The sequence below is a fragment of the Halictus rubicundus genome, chromosome 4 (assembly GCF_050948215.1).
Source record: "Halictus rubicundus isolate RS-2024b chromosome 4, iyHalRubi1_principal, whole genome shotgun sequence".
Taxonomy (NCBI): domain Eukaryota; kingdom Metazoa; phylum Arthropoda; class Insecta; order Hymenoptera; family Halictidae; genus Halictus; species Halictus rubicundus.
The window spans coordinates 9,915,024-9,928,207 of NC_135152.1; the positions used below are offsets into that span (position 1 = coordinate 9,915,024).

Here is a 13,184-nt window from a genome sequence, read left to right on the forward strand (position 1 = left end):
ACCACTGTTTTCCCTACGTGTCCCTTTTCATCTCCTTCGACCAGCCCCGCAAGCTCCAATTCCTCCCAAGAGGCTCCTTCGCGAAAATCGTTACGGAAAACCTACTTGTGAAGCCACCGCTCCAGTGCGAGCCTTCGAAAAAAAATCTATTTTTGCCCCGGGTTTTCTTAAAGAGGATGCTTTCGAGGATATACGCGCGAATCCCGACGGTTGAAGTCCGAAAATTAACTAAATTGTGGCTGTTTGAAGGGCGCAGTGATCAGCGTTACAGTTCAATTCTATCTAATAAGTAGACTGCGGATTTGATGCAGTTATGACCAAACTGGATGGATTTTAATATCAAATTGGAAAGATTTTAAAAATTTAAGAAACTCCACGTGTTATTTTCAGCTTACTAGAATTATCAACGAATGAAAGGGATTTCTATACATGTACCTATTTCCTGTGCTTCGCAATTGATGAAGAACATTTTTATTTTGTACAAAGATCCGCAGTCTACTAATACGTGATGGAAATTGCAGGACTTCTTTGATGAAGAATTTGGCCCCTTTAAGGGGGCCGGCAGGGTTTGAAATCCATATGCTTATGCATGGGTCAAAACCTTTTCAAACTATCGCTTCAATATTGCAATGAGCAGTTTAAAAGTGGTCACTTGTGTTTCCTAAAAGTCCAATTTATGTCTGTATAGAGCCCAAATTTCGAATTTCTACCTCATCGCGGAGTAATTAACAATATTCGGCAGAAAATTCGAATTCTGAAGCAAGTATGACGTCACAAGATGGCTGCCGCTGAGAGATTCTCTTAATTTCGCGAGATTTAGTGTTCGTATCGAAAAAAGGGCTCTATACAGACATAGCGAAGACATGTACAAACACGGTGGTATGCATTTTTAATTGATTACTTACTTATTTAAGACGTAAAATGTCTAGAAAAAAGGCACAGGATAACATAGCGTGACAGTCAAGGCCAAATGCCTGCCGGCCCCCTTAATGGTCCAGGGCTGTGGCAGATTAGCCATACGTGTGATTTTCATTATGGCACAACAAAACTTTCAACACGCTTCTCTCAGACCTATGATTTCTAAAATCATGTTCTTGAATCCATCAACTAGCTAAAAATTGTATGTATACTTTATTTAACTACATTGAATCGGATCGTTTAAGAGTTGGAATAATTTTTTAATACCGCAAGCAGGAACATTGGCAAAAGAGGTGCTTGACATAACAGAAAAGCTGCTTAGCTAGTTGCTTTTCAAAGCAAGATATTTACCTACCTTGATGAATTGTCTTTGTTACCTGAGAGAAAATAGTTAGCAGGAGGGCATGGAGTGCGAATGGGAGATGGAGAGATAGAGAGCGTGAATGAATCGTATGTGTGAATAAGATAACATTGCAAATAAATATAGGGTTATGCGAGCCAAGTCTCAGATACGAAGCTGAATCAAACATTACTATCACTATGAATTCAAATGCGTTAAGCAAACTCGAGCAAAGGTCCCGGCGAAATGTAAGTACGATAATTCCTCTCGCAACGGATTAATTAGGTACTTTCGATGGCCGAGAGTCGGCAGCGAAGAGCAAATTGTCGCAGTCATCCAGGTTCGTAGATTTGCATGGAACAGCAAACGATCTCCCGGCGACTTGCAGGATGGGGTGGGGGGATGGCCCAATTCGTTAAAATGAGACATCGTAGAGGGCTCATAACGAACAGGAGAGAAGAGATTACGGACAGGGGGGAGGGGTAGAGACACGCAAACAAAGAACTCGTCGCCAACAAAGCGACGCAGGATTCAGCACCTGCGGGGCGGCCGGCTGCGCCAATTCCGGGCGATCTTTATCTCTGTTTCTCGTTCTCTTTCGCGCCGGAAGCTTACCTGTAACAGAAAGGAAAACGAAATATTAATGACGCTCGTAAAGGTCGCTGACAACGTCGCGTCCCGACGCTTGACCTTATAAATCTCTTTGTATCCGAGCGGCTCCCGTTGCGATACAATGCCGAGGTCAAACGCCGCCGACCACCTGCTGCGACAAAATGATGCACCTAACCGGCGTGCATCGCCGTAACGGCTATCGCCCGCGACGCAACGAATGCAACGTTTCTTAATTGGCCGGCATAAAGTTTTACGGCCCGGCATTTATGCCGACGCGCAACGGAAATGAAAATTCGTCGCGCGAGCATAGACAGTCGTCGCGACCCGTCGTTTCAGAGCAATGTTGTGCTTTAAGATTTGTTCTCGCTGAAACGGAAAAATCGAGATATCGCAGCAACAAAGACTCTTCAAGTAGACTTTAATATGAATGATCCAGGAGAGTCTATATGATTCGAAGACTCGAAATCGGTGGACCTTCGAACCCACATCAGAGAAATCGTTATTCAAAGCAATCTAGATCGGTCTCAAACGTAGAGATCTTCGATACGAGATCTCTGATCCCAAAGAGATCAGCCTAGAAGAGCTCTTAAATTAATTAAACTACCTGTTACTTCTTTTACAGTAACTTTGCTGATCTAAAGGACTAGTCTGATGAGAGCATTCAGTATTTTTATTGAATTGCAATGAATGTTTCATGGGAAAATAAATGCAGTAGAACAGTTTGAGGGTTTGCGATAGCAGATCGGTTCGAAGGGCAGGGATTTCCAAGGTGGTTCTACCGTTCGTAGTTGGATAGAAGAAGTGTTTCAGGGTCGTGCGAAAAACAGGGTTTCCGTGGCAATGCTCCCTTAAAAACCATCGAATCAGCAAGAGAATTCGATTCAAAGATCAGCCACGGAGATCCAGGGAATGGAGTGGTACCATGGAATCAGGAATCGAGCACTTGACGCCCCGAACACCGACTTCCGGGTAACGTAGGAAGCAGCTAGGAAATCGGAAATCGGATGTCCGGCTGGTCCTCGAGAATTAGAGCCGAGCGCGGGGAAGGAAATCTTGGTGGGGACGTGGTCTGGCAATGCAAATTGTCAGACGGAGGAGCTGCACCGCGAAATCGCGGTCAACGTTCGACGATTCGGTCCTGTTAGCCGCGCTGCACGAAAATTGCAAACTCGTCTGCCGGCCGATCGAACGTCGCCGATCGGAATAATACGCGGTTGCTTTGAGCTGCTGCAATCGGGGACCTCTTAAACGATGAATCCCGGTTCGGCGATTTCAAAAAATCGATCTCTTTTCGCTCACTTTACAGTGGGACGCGTACAGACTATGTGCACGATGCTTCGTACAGAGATGTGAAACAGTTGTGCAGGTACAGTCGATTGAATCCAATTAGAAAGATGAACGTGCCTGCTGAGAACTTTAAACGCGTATCTCTGGCAAGAATTTTTTTTACTTGAAATGAAAGTATAAATAAAAATATAAATTTCCGTGTAGAGGTAAAAATCAAATTCAGTCGGTTCACGTCCCATTTACTGCACTGCCATGCTAATTTAATTAATTAGCCATATTGCATCGGAACGTGCGAAATTTTAATTAAAGTATCCGGGTGCTAACGTTGCACATTTGTGGGCAACGAAGAACACATTTATGGAATCAGTCATTTTACGTTGCGTAATTATGCCAGGTAATTTTTTAAATATTTTAATTCATTTCGCACGACCCGAATCCTCAAAATGTTTCCCAACTTTTTACGGCTTGCGCAAATTTAACCCTTTGTACTCGAAGCTATTATAACTTCGAAATGAAACATTTCTTCTGACCTAGAATATTGCCCTTCTATATTATATTTTTTCATTTTATACATAAGGAAATGGTGCAATTTACTCGTACAATACCAAAATGTTTAGTAATTAATTACATACGAACAAATTGGATAATGTGAGAAATATTTCGAATAATGATACAGCAATTTTTAGTGGCGCCTCAGAATCGCCACTCGAGTCCTAAGGGTTAATTCTTGCTGGATTTTCAAGCGATTACAAACTGTGACGTGAAAATGTATTTTTTAAATCTGATCGCATCTTCCAAATTTGAAAATTCGTTTATTGCGATTTTTGTTCAGTCTTCAACTGCAGTTTCGTGATTGAAAGGTCAATTGTATAGCTTTAGTTCGAGCTTGAACAAAAGTCGGAGCGCACAGGGTTGAAATGCCGAAGGAAAAGAATGGTTGATCGAGCGGATAAGATCTCCGTCGTGCATCGATAGGCGAGAGATCGTTTCCGAGAGCGGAATTATCATTTCCCTGTTTGACCAGAAAAACATGGAGCTTCCTCCCCTTGAAGCTTCCGGCGTGTTCGTTATTAACGCGGAGCACCTTCGCTTTTTCGTAGCTTGAAAGCACTCCACCCGGTCGCCCTTTCCACCCTTTCGAGAACCGAGTGGCGAACGTTCCCGGCCCTCAAAGATAGGGTGGAAGGTTGCCGAGTATTAGCGTGCGTACCACTTTGTGTCTGTTGCCGTTTCCGTTCTCGCGTCCGCTCTCGCCGATGAGAAAAAACTCACGAGTGCCCCGGGAGCTGCGAGAGATTTCCCTCAACTATTTCCGCCTTTCCTCTTGTTTCGATTATGGCCGCGGGCATGCCCTCGCCAAAAAGAGAACACCTCGAACGGTTCTCGACGAACTTGCTCACGCGTGCACCCATGCTTTCGACGATTGCTCACACTGGTCATGGCAATTTTCCGGCGACCTCGCAGCCGAGCAAATCTATCGACTCGAAACGATTTTTTTATCGCGTTCGAGAAGCTCAGAGAAACAAATCTTACGTGTTTCGCGAAGCTTAACCCATTAGCGACCTTGAACCTGTGTCGGAAGGCTTCTAATTGAACGGTATGGTATAGAGGCTGCCATAACACATACGTTTCGCGGAAAGTTGCCCGGAAGTTCGATTCCGAAGTAAAAGCTATCGCGGGAACGGGCGGTAAAGTAAAGTTTGCCGCGGGATTGGCGAACTGCGATCACGGGTTCGCCGAAGAGTTCGCGAAAAGGACGCACGGGGTGTGCGATCATGATGGCCCGGCCCGGCCCGGCCCGGCCCGAACAGGCCAGACCGGGCCGGCCGGGGCGAAATTACACGATCCCATAAATCTCGCGACATAATGCGACGAAATAATAATGACAATGGAAACTTTCAACAATAAGCGACGCGCGAGGGACAATCGTATTGAAAGCGGCGAGGGTGGCTCACAATGGCGGGCCTGTCTTACGTGGAACTCGGTGAATAATTATTGGCCCGTAAGTAACGTCCGTGAAATTCGCGGAGCGGACAATATTTCCACGATGGCGTTGTTTAGTGTCTTATTTCACGGTTGAACGCGCGCCGCTCAAAGGACCGCGCCGTTTACACCCGAAAACTTTCGCGAGTTTTTTCGCGGACGGTCCTCCGCCGGCGCGAACTTCTCCTATTATAAAAATGGAAATAAAAGTGGTCGTTTCTCATGCGTTCCGGGCTTTAACGCTAACACCGCCGGTTCAAAATCTGGTCTTATATCACTTATTCTCAAAATAATTACTGAAACTTTGAACGCCTTTCCATGGGAAATGATTGAATGAATTTCTGTATGTGAACACATCGCAATAAAAAATCCCGCAGAAGACAAAAAGATTTTTCTTTCGTAGATAAATAATGTCACGTCGAAAAAATATGCTCCCGAAGTCTCGATACGAAATTCGGAGTATTAACAGAGTTATAATCGATTTTCGTGTTAAACTTTCACTGTATTATGTGCTTTATTGAATCACAATATTGGCCATTCAGCTCGACGATTTTCAGATATCGTTTACATGTTTATCCGTTTAAAATAATTATTCGTTCATCGTAACAAACTGAATATTACTAACATTGACCTCTACCGACAACGATCCGATAATCCGAGAAGATCGTGTTTTACGTATCGACAATATCGCCCGGAAATATTCTCTGTACCAAGTGAATTTGTCATTGCTGCAACAAATACAATGCACTGGCGGAGTTGCAGCACGCAACGATCACGGAACGTTGGCGAGCGAAGGATCCCCGAGCGCCGATCAACAATTGAACCGAAGGTGGTAATGGGTTTCTCCGGTCCTGTCGGTGGTCATTAATTCATAACGCGGAACCCATGGCCTCGTTTGCTTTTAATTACAATGAAATTAAACCTAGCGGGCGCGTCTAATCTTTTCTCGTGGGGCCAGCGCTTCCACGCGCGGCGCCGCACAGACACGTTTAATGACAGCCTTTTGTTGCGACTCGGGGAACAATGAAAATTGTTCGAAGCACCGGTTTGTACTTCGTTAGAGATTGAAAGTAATATTTCGTGAAATAATGACCGGCCTGTTAGAGGCCGTCGACGTCCTAGCATCCAATTATTATTATCTTTTCCCGGTTTTTCTTCCACTCCCCCGCCCTCCGCCTCCCTCCGGAATCTCCGCATCATCCCTCTCAGCTCATTCTTTCGGCCCTCTTATTTTTCTTCTTTCCAGTTCTTCCTGTTCCTTCGTCTTCTTCTTATTCTTCTTCCAGGGGTCCTCTCCTCGTTCGTTCAGCCGTCGGTCACGACGACTCAGATTCAATAGAGGTATTATCTATGCGGGACGGCGGAAAAATATCAATTCTCTCGTCTGTCCGTAACACCGGTTCGAGTTGAACAATGCGGACCGAGGAGCGATTCAATGCAGATTCAGACGAATTGCATCCGGCCGTGTCGTGGCCGATCGAAGCCTCCGGATACTTTCCACGGGGACCAGGAATATTTCCTTCGACAGCTTTATTGGTCCCCCTCGCCCCGGCTCGGGGCCCTGGATCCATGGAAATACCAATCGCAGACGTCGACCATGCGCGCACTTTCCTCGGAGATCCCTTTTTTTTGCGAGCCATCGTCCGCAGAGATGATCAACTTTTCGACAGTTCGGATCCATTATTCGATGAAGCATAATAGCCGGTGGATGTGAATAAGACCACCGGAGAGGTTATTAATTGGTAAACTTCGGTACGAGTCGCGGCGCACAGAAGTTCAACGAAAACTCATGAAATGTAACATCAATTTGTCAATACTAAAGAGCGGTGGAACACGAAGTATATTTAAAATTGCAAACGGATGGTTCTTGAAGCTCGGTTTCCGCGGCGGCAGGTCCAACAAGTGAAAAGAAGAGGATTCGAATAAATTCGGCCATTACTTCGCCGCAACGTTGAACGCTTAACGCGATCCCAGCGCAAAAGCTAAACCGGCGGCAGTTCTTGCGAAATTTATAGGCGAATTTGTGCATATGAGTCGCGCCTAATACAACGCGACCCGTGTAAGCGCGCTTCAATGGAAATAACCACGGAGCTTATAGGGCGTAATTAATGCCGCCACTAAATTCATTTTAATCGCCCGGATTACCAGGAATAATAACCGCTAAGTGCTGTTCATAATCTAACATGCGGCGGGCACGCTACTATTGTTTAGATCATTCTTAGAACAATTACCGCGCAAACTGCGGATAAATTGGGACGATTCCGGGATTTACATTTACTGCGCTCGATTCGGCAACGAATTCACTATCTCCGTGTAATTCGAGAATTCTGTTAATAGCGGTGTTGGTAACACGTTGCGTGAAATAGCATCGTTAATTATTCACTCGGAGCAGATTCATTTCTCCTAACTATACGTCGGCTTAAAATAAACATTCGGCAGTGTTCGATACATGTTCTCGGCGAACGGATATCATGTGATTTTTAATTCGATCCAAATCATTTCAGATCGACCTAGCATATTAAGCAAAAAAAAAAAAAAATACTTTTCGAAGTGATTTAGTTGAGTTTATTCTGCTGAAAAATGGTTGAGATCAATTTTTAACTACCCTATACATTTCTCTATTTTTCCAGTATTAAAATATTGATGTTATATAATTCAATACTCTAAGGAAAGCATTGCTAACTCTGAAAAAGAATCCAAATTCGAAATTCAAAATTAGGTCTTGCTACAACCACATTCAGACTAATTAATTCTTTAATTTAGGGTCAATAGAACGGCTGGAATAGTGTCGGCTAATAAGGCAGATTTTTAATATTCCCCGCTTCAAGGAACCGCAACTCCTGCAATTCGAAGTATTTTGATTTAAAAAAAATTCTATCGTATAGTCGAAATACTAGAAAATATGTATGCAAAACCTCAATACTAGAGACACGTCTGATTTCTGTAGAAAAATTCCTAAACGCGGTCAAAATGACGCTTTGGATGAGAAGACCCCCTTAACGCGAGGGATTAAAGAGGGAATTTCGCAGGCGGTTACGGGAAAGCCGAACAAGATCTGATTATTTCTCGCTCGGCAGTATATAATCTCCCCGTAGGAAATCTCGTTCGCTTTAATGTCAGGAATAAAAAGGGTAAACGAAGTCGCGGCGTGGCGCGGCCCCGCGCCGGAAACTCGGTTCGGCGCGGAGAGTGAAGCGGATCGGAGCGGAGCGGTATCCTCGCGAGACACACTCGTCTCTCGTGCAATTTCTTTCCACCGGGGCCTGGTGCGAACTCGCGCCGATATTTATCTCCCCGGCATCGAGAGAAAAGAGTGGCGCAATAAACGTCAGCTCGTAAAGCGTTACCCCGGATTCCTTTGGCGCCGAACTAAGGGCGTCCCTGTTTTCAATGCACCCCCGCCACCGTTGTATTACCATAGAACCTACACGAGCTACAAGATAGAATCAGGCTTCTTACTATTATTGCAAATTGTACGCACGCTATATGTCATTCTGAACTGCATCGCGAAATCCCTTCTCAGCGTTCCCTCTTTCGCAAACAAAATTATTTGCCGGAACACGCACCGAGCCAGAAACGTTCTCGAACGCGAACTGGTCGCCTAAATTGCACAATCGTTTTTCGTAGCGATTTGCTGTTTTGTGCTTTTCATAATTGATGTAATTAAATTTTTTATATGAACTTTACGCACGAATAACATTAAATATAATTAAATGCACGCTGGTATTTGAGGGTACAACCAGAAATACGGACAAGAATTGAACATTTTACAATTTTTATGGTGCATAAAATCTATCATTTTTATGACCTTTCAGAAATTTAAAAAAATTCCTCCAGATTGCGCGAACATAGTCGAGCTACGCACAGTACAATATTCAGGAAAGCCGTTCCTCTTTATTCATTTTTATTCTGGTTTCGCGATGTAGCTACACTGCATTTTATAAAACGTAAATATCGAAAGAAATATTTTTGATGCGGCAAATGGAAATTCATGTTTATTCGGTTCGTGAATGTTTTAAACAGTGGCAGATCCTCTATTTGAAAGCGAGTTGCCAGCGCAGTGACGCGAATGAAAAATTTCATCGTCCAAAAGGAGAATAATAAAACAAACAGTTGTGCTACAGCGATGGTATTTCCTTGTGCAGTATGTAATCGGGACTTCCGTGAAATTTGCTAATGGAAAATAACGTAAATAAATTGTCGTTCGTTATCGATTGATTAAATTCCTCGACGTGTGTCGTAAAATTTTTACTACCCCCTTGGTATTGGTTGAAATACAAATTGAAAAACTCTTACGTAACATGAATTAAGCTCTCGATCGAAATGGGTTTAAATATACAATGAATGCGAGGTTTCTGTTTTCAGGTGCGCCTTTCTCTGGAATAATACGTGGTCGACCAACAGATTGATATTTAAAACGGACGTCCAAACACGTTTCCCGAAAATATCGCGTTATTTTGCCAGCGCGTGATGCATTTTAAATTCGGTTCGTTTCGGAACGTTTATCTATTTTTTATGGGCGAGCCATGATTTTAATAAATTTCATTAAACCCCGCCGATATTAATTTCATCCATCGGACTTCCGTGGATGCTCGAATTTCATTCTTGTCAAATGTTCGTCGGTTATAACAATATCCTCATTGGACTCTAACCACGCTCATTTGCAATCCGCCGAACGCGGAATTGCTTAAATGGCACGTTAAAAAGAAACGGCGCCGCGACGAATTTCATTATACCGGTTCGGTCGCTAAAAGCGAAATCATAATTACTCATTCAACAAGAATACAAAATGGACAGTCACGGAAACCTTTGACGATAATACGGCGAATGCATCGAGTTTTAAGCGTCAAATGCACGGAGGCTGATTAACGAGGGACAGCAAACTCTCCCATGGAAAATTAAAATTGTTTTGCAAAGGATCCCGTGCAACATGCTCAACATGCAAAACAAAAACCGTATGAATACTCCCCCAAAATGTAATATAACCCACTCTGTTATGCACTGGAAAAATGTGTTTGTGTCGTTACCAGATTCCCAATTAAATCACGAAACCGTCGAGGGTAGTTATTTACCGATGAACTTGATTACTACAGGAAATTAAATTCTTTTCAACAAGCGAGTAAACACGCGGAATTTCCATAAAAACAACCGGCTGGTTATGAATCACCCGAATAAAGTTGATTCACCGAGAGCTATTATTATTTATAATCGCGTCGATTAAAAGCAAATAAGTGCAAGCCCGATCGAACGTGCCGATAACACACCGCAATCATTCTCTTTGCATTCGCAATTCGAATCAACAAGTGAATCAACCCCGATTATCTTAATCAAGCCGTCGAGAGCCGTATAATTTTCCCTGGATTATCGATACCGTCGAACAGCGTTACCACTTTCTCCCTTTTCTTTTCTTTTTTTTTTCTGGCGTTTTTCGCATCGCGCGTTCTCAGCACGCAGCACGGCACGCGATCGTAAAATTCCGGTCGTTCGACGCCGTTCGAAATTATTTTTTCCTTCGGTACCCCCACCTTCCTCCCGCCCCGCGTGGGGGTGGAACGACATCGGAGCAGTTGAAGTTTCGCGGGATATGAATTCCGAAAGGATAGGTGTCGAGCTGCCGCGTATCGCTCGGCGTTTTCCAACTTTACGCCAATATGGCCAGCTGCCGACAGTCATTTTGCGCTTATTTGCACCCCGTCGCGATGTCGCACCCCCGCCGACCCCGTTCAACCCCCCTGTGTGCACGGCGTTCGTTCGTGGCGCGGGCCGCTTCGGAAAACCGCGTCGCAGCTCGCGCAAACTGCCAGAAGAAACTGGGCGAACGGGTGGCCGGAGTTTCATTTGATTTTTCCCACCCCTGCCCGAAGGAAAATTCCTATCGGGATTCCATTTTCGGGAGAGCGATTTCCCGCGCGGAAAAAAGTTCCACCATGGATTTTTGAACGCGCCGCCTTCTACACCGTCGCGGAGACCGATCCTCCTCCACGAGGCGAGTCGAACCAGACGGAAATTCAATTAGGGGTCGCAGGTAACAATCCGACTTTGTACTGTGCGAACACTCACATTTGTCAGAACAATTTTTCCACTGGCTTTTCAATTTCACATTGAGCGTGAATTTTTTATACGAAACAACGCGAAGCTTTTACGAAATTGAAGAATTCGAGATGCAAAAGAAAGAACAGAACTTCACTCTGGGTAACGAAGCTATCTTGTTTTACGGTTTATAAAAGCTTGTTTTGTGGTACAACAAAGAAAAAGAAAATTGTACATCAAGTTTTAAGGTATAGATTCAGGAGAAGATATAGGATTGAGTCGTGAAAAAAATTGTCTAACGTTTTTGGAGCGATTCCGCATTGTAGAATTTCCAATCTTCAGATGAACGGTACCCTCGTCCGTGAAAAGTATTGTTCAACCATTCCGGAAATGTTCGAACTCTCGCAAACATGTCGCGCTAAATCGTAGAATAAACTGAACGGTGGATTGCGGAAATTTAGTATTCAAATGCTTCATGGAGCGAGTCTCTGTGGAACAGCAATACGCGGAAGTACGCTAACAAATGGCCGCAAGATGAACGCGACCTTCGACCGAACACGGGGGCAAAAGGCGAAACAAAATTTCGCAACGACCGCGAGAAAATAGACTCGGCGGTCTCAAAGGGCCGAGCACCAAATCCACGATAATCAACTGCGAAAGGGGTGTGCGCGCGGGGGCGTGGGTTTTCAATATATCCAGGGGTGCGGGGAGGGGGAGAGGGGAGGACGCCGTGTACCGGAAAATGTCAGATAAAACGCGAGGAGAGGCTTGCCGGTCGGTCGAAAGATAAGCGGTAGGAAGCGACGAGGGAATAAACGATAGTAACAACGTACGTAGTACTAAAAGAATATGAACCCGGCAGCTTATAAGACGGGGAACTTGTGTAGAGGGCGAACAGCCGTTAAGAGGGTAAAAAAGAGTGAGTTCAGTGGCTCGAACGGGGGCGAGACGAAGGGAGCCGAGCCGAGCGTTGCGGAGCGGTGCAGAGCGGAGCGGACTCGCACAAAGAGGAGAATCCGGAAGAGAGAAAGAGGTCACGAGAAAGGGGGACAGAGACTGAAGGAAAAGAAGAGGAAGAGAGAGAGAGAGAGAGAGAGAGAGAGAGAGAAAGAGAGCCAGCGCCGTAGCGCGCCCTGGAAAATTGAAAGTGTGAGTCGGAGGGAGTTTCATTAACAGCAGAGGGTGTCGCCCTGCACACTGCTCCGGGACTTGCCAACTTTTAAATTACGTTTCGGCGGGAAAGTGGCGTTAAGACTGCATCGGCCACCCTGGACCGTCATCCTTCTTCCCACCCCTTTACTCCCCCCAACCGTGTTCTACCCCATCGTCCGTTTCATCCCTCCGGCCGGCGGTCTTTTGTATCCTTCGCTTCCTTCGTCCTCCACGGAACGGCCTCTTCCTGCACGCTTCCTCGACCTATCCCCGATACCGGGAATCGATCCTCCCATCCTCCCCGAAGGGGTTCCGCTTACACGAAGATTCATCCGGGAACAACGTTTCATGGCCGCCCGTGAATCGGAAAACAAGCCGCGAAAGTTCGAGCGACAGCTAAATCGCGCGTCCCGCCGGGGATACGCGCTCGATACCCAAGTTTTAAAGGGATAATTAACGGCCTGTTGACCCAAGGCACCGATGCCGCCGGCCATCCTAAATGTTTGCGCACGGTTAGGGTCGCTCTCCGAGAAACACGCCAGGTTGCTTTGGCTCCGGGACGTGGACGCACGCCCGTTCCCGGCGACCGCGATAGATTCTGACGATTCGACCAGATCTTCGAGGATTCGAGATCTGCTTCGGAAAGCGGATGATCGAGCTGGTTCCCGATAATTATTGCTCTCTTCGGTGAATCGGCGAGCTCGATTCCTTTGCCTCCCGCTTTGGGCACCGTTAATAGATTTTCTCAATTGCGATTGAGAAATCACAGAGTGGGAAATTCGGGGAAGCACTTCTATCAAACCTCAAGATATTTATGTTCAGCGGTACATGTTTAATGCTTCCAATTTTGAACCAGTTCAGC

The 13,184-nt window shown here is 45.3% G+C and overlaps 1 protein-coding gene and 1 long non-coding RNA gene across 6 annotated transcripts in view; both read right to left on the reverse strand.

Annotated features, from left to right (window-relative positions):
* The window catches only part of Fas3 (fasciclin 3), a 478,993-nt gene that overhangs the window by 192,345 nt on the left and 273,464 nt on the right, over positions 1 to 13,184 (reverse strand). The window lies entirely within an intron of this gene.
* The window catches only part of LOC143353365 (uncharacterized), a 235,537-nt gene that overhangs the window by 33,271 nt on the left and 189,082 nt on the right, over positions 1 to 13,184 (reverse strand). The window contains exon 4 of one of the 3 annotated variants that reach the window (XR_013082116.1): positions 1,797 to 1,873. The exons of 1 other annotated variant lie outside the window; for it this stretch is intronic. This is a non-coding gene — a long non-coding RNA (uncharacterized LOC143353365). Of the gene's footprint in view, positions 1 to 1,568; positions 1,874 to 13,184 lie in introns of those variants that run through there. One more of the 3 variants, XR_013082115.1, reaches the window with a different exon arrangement.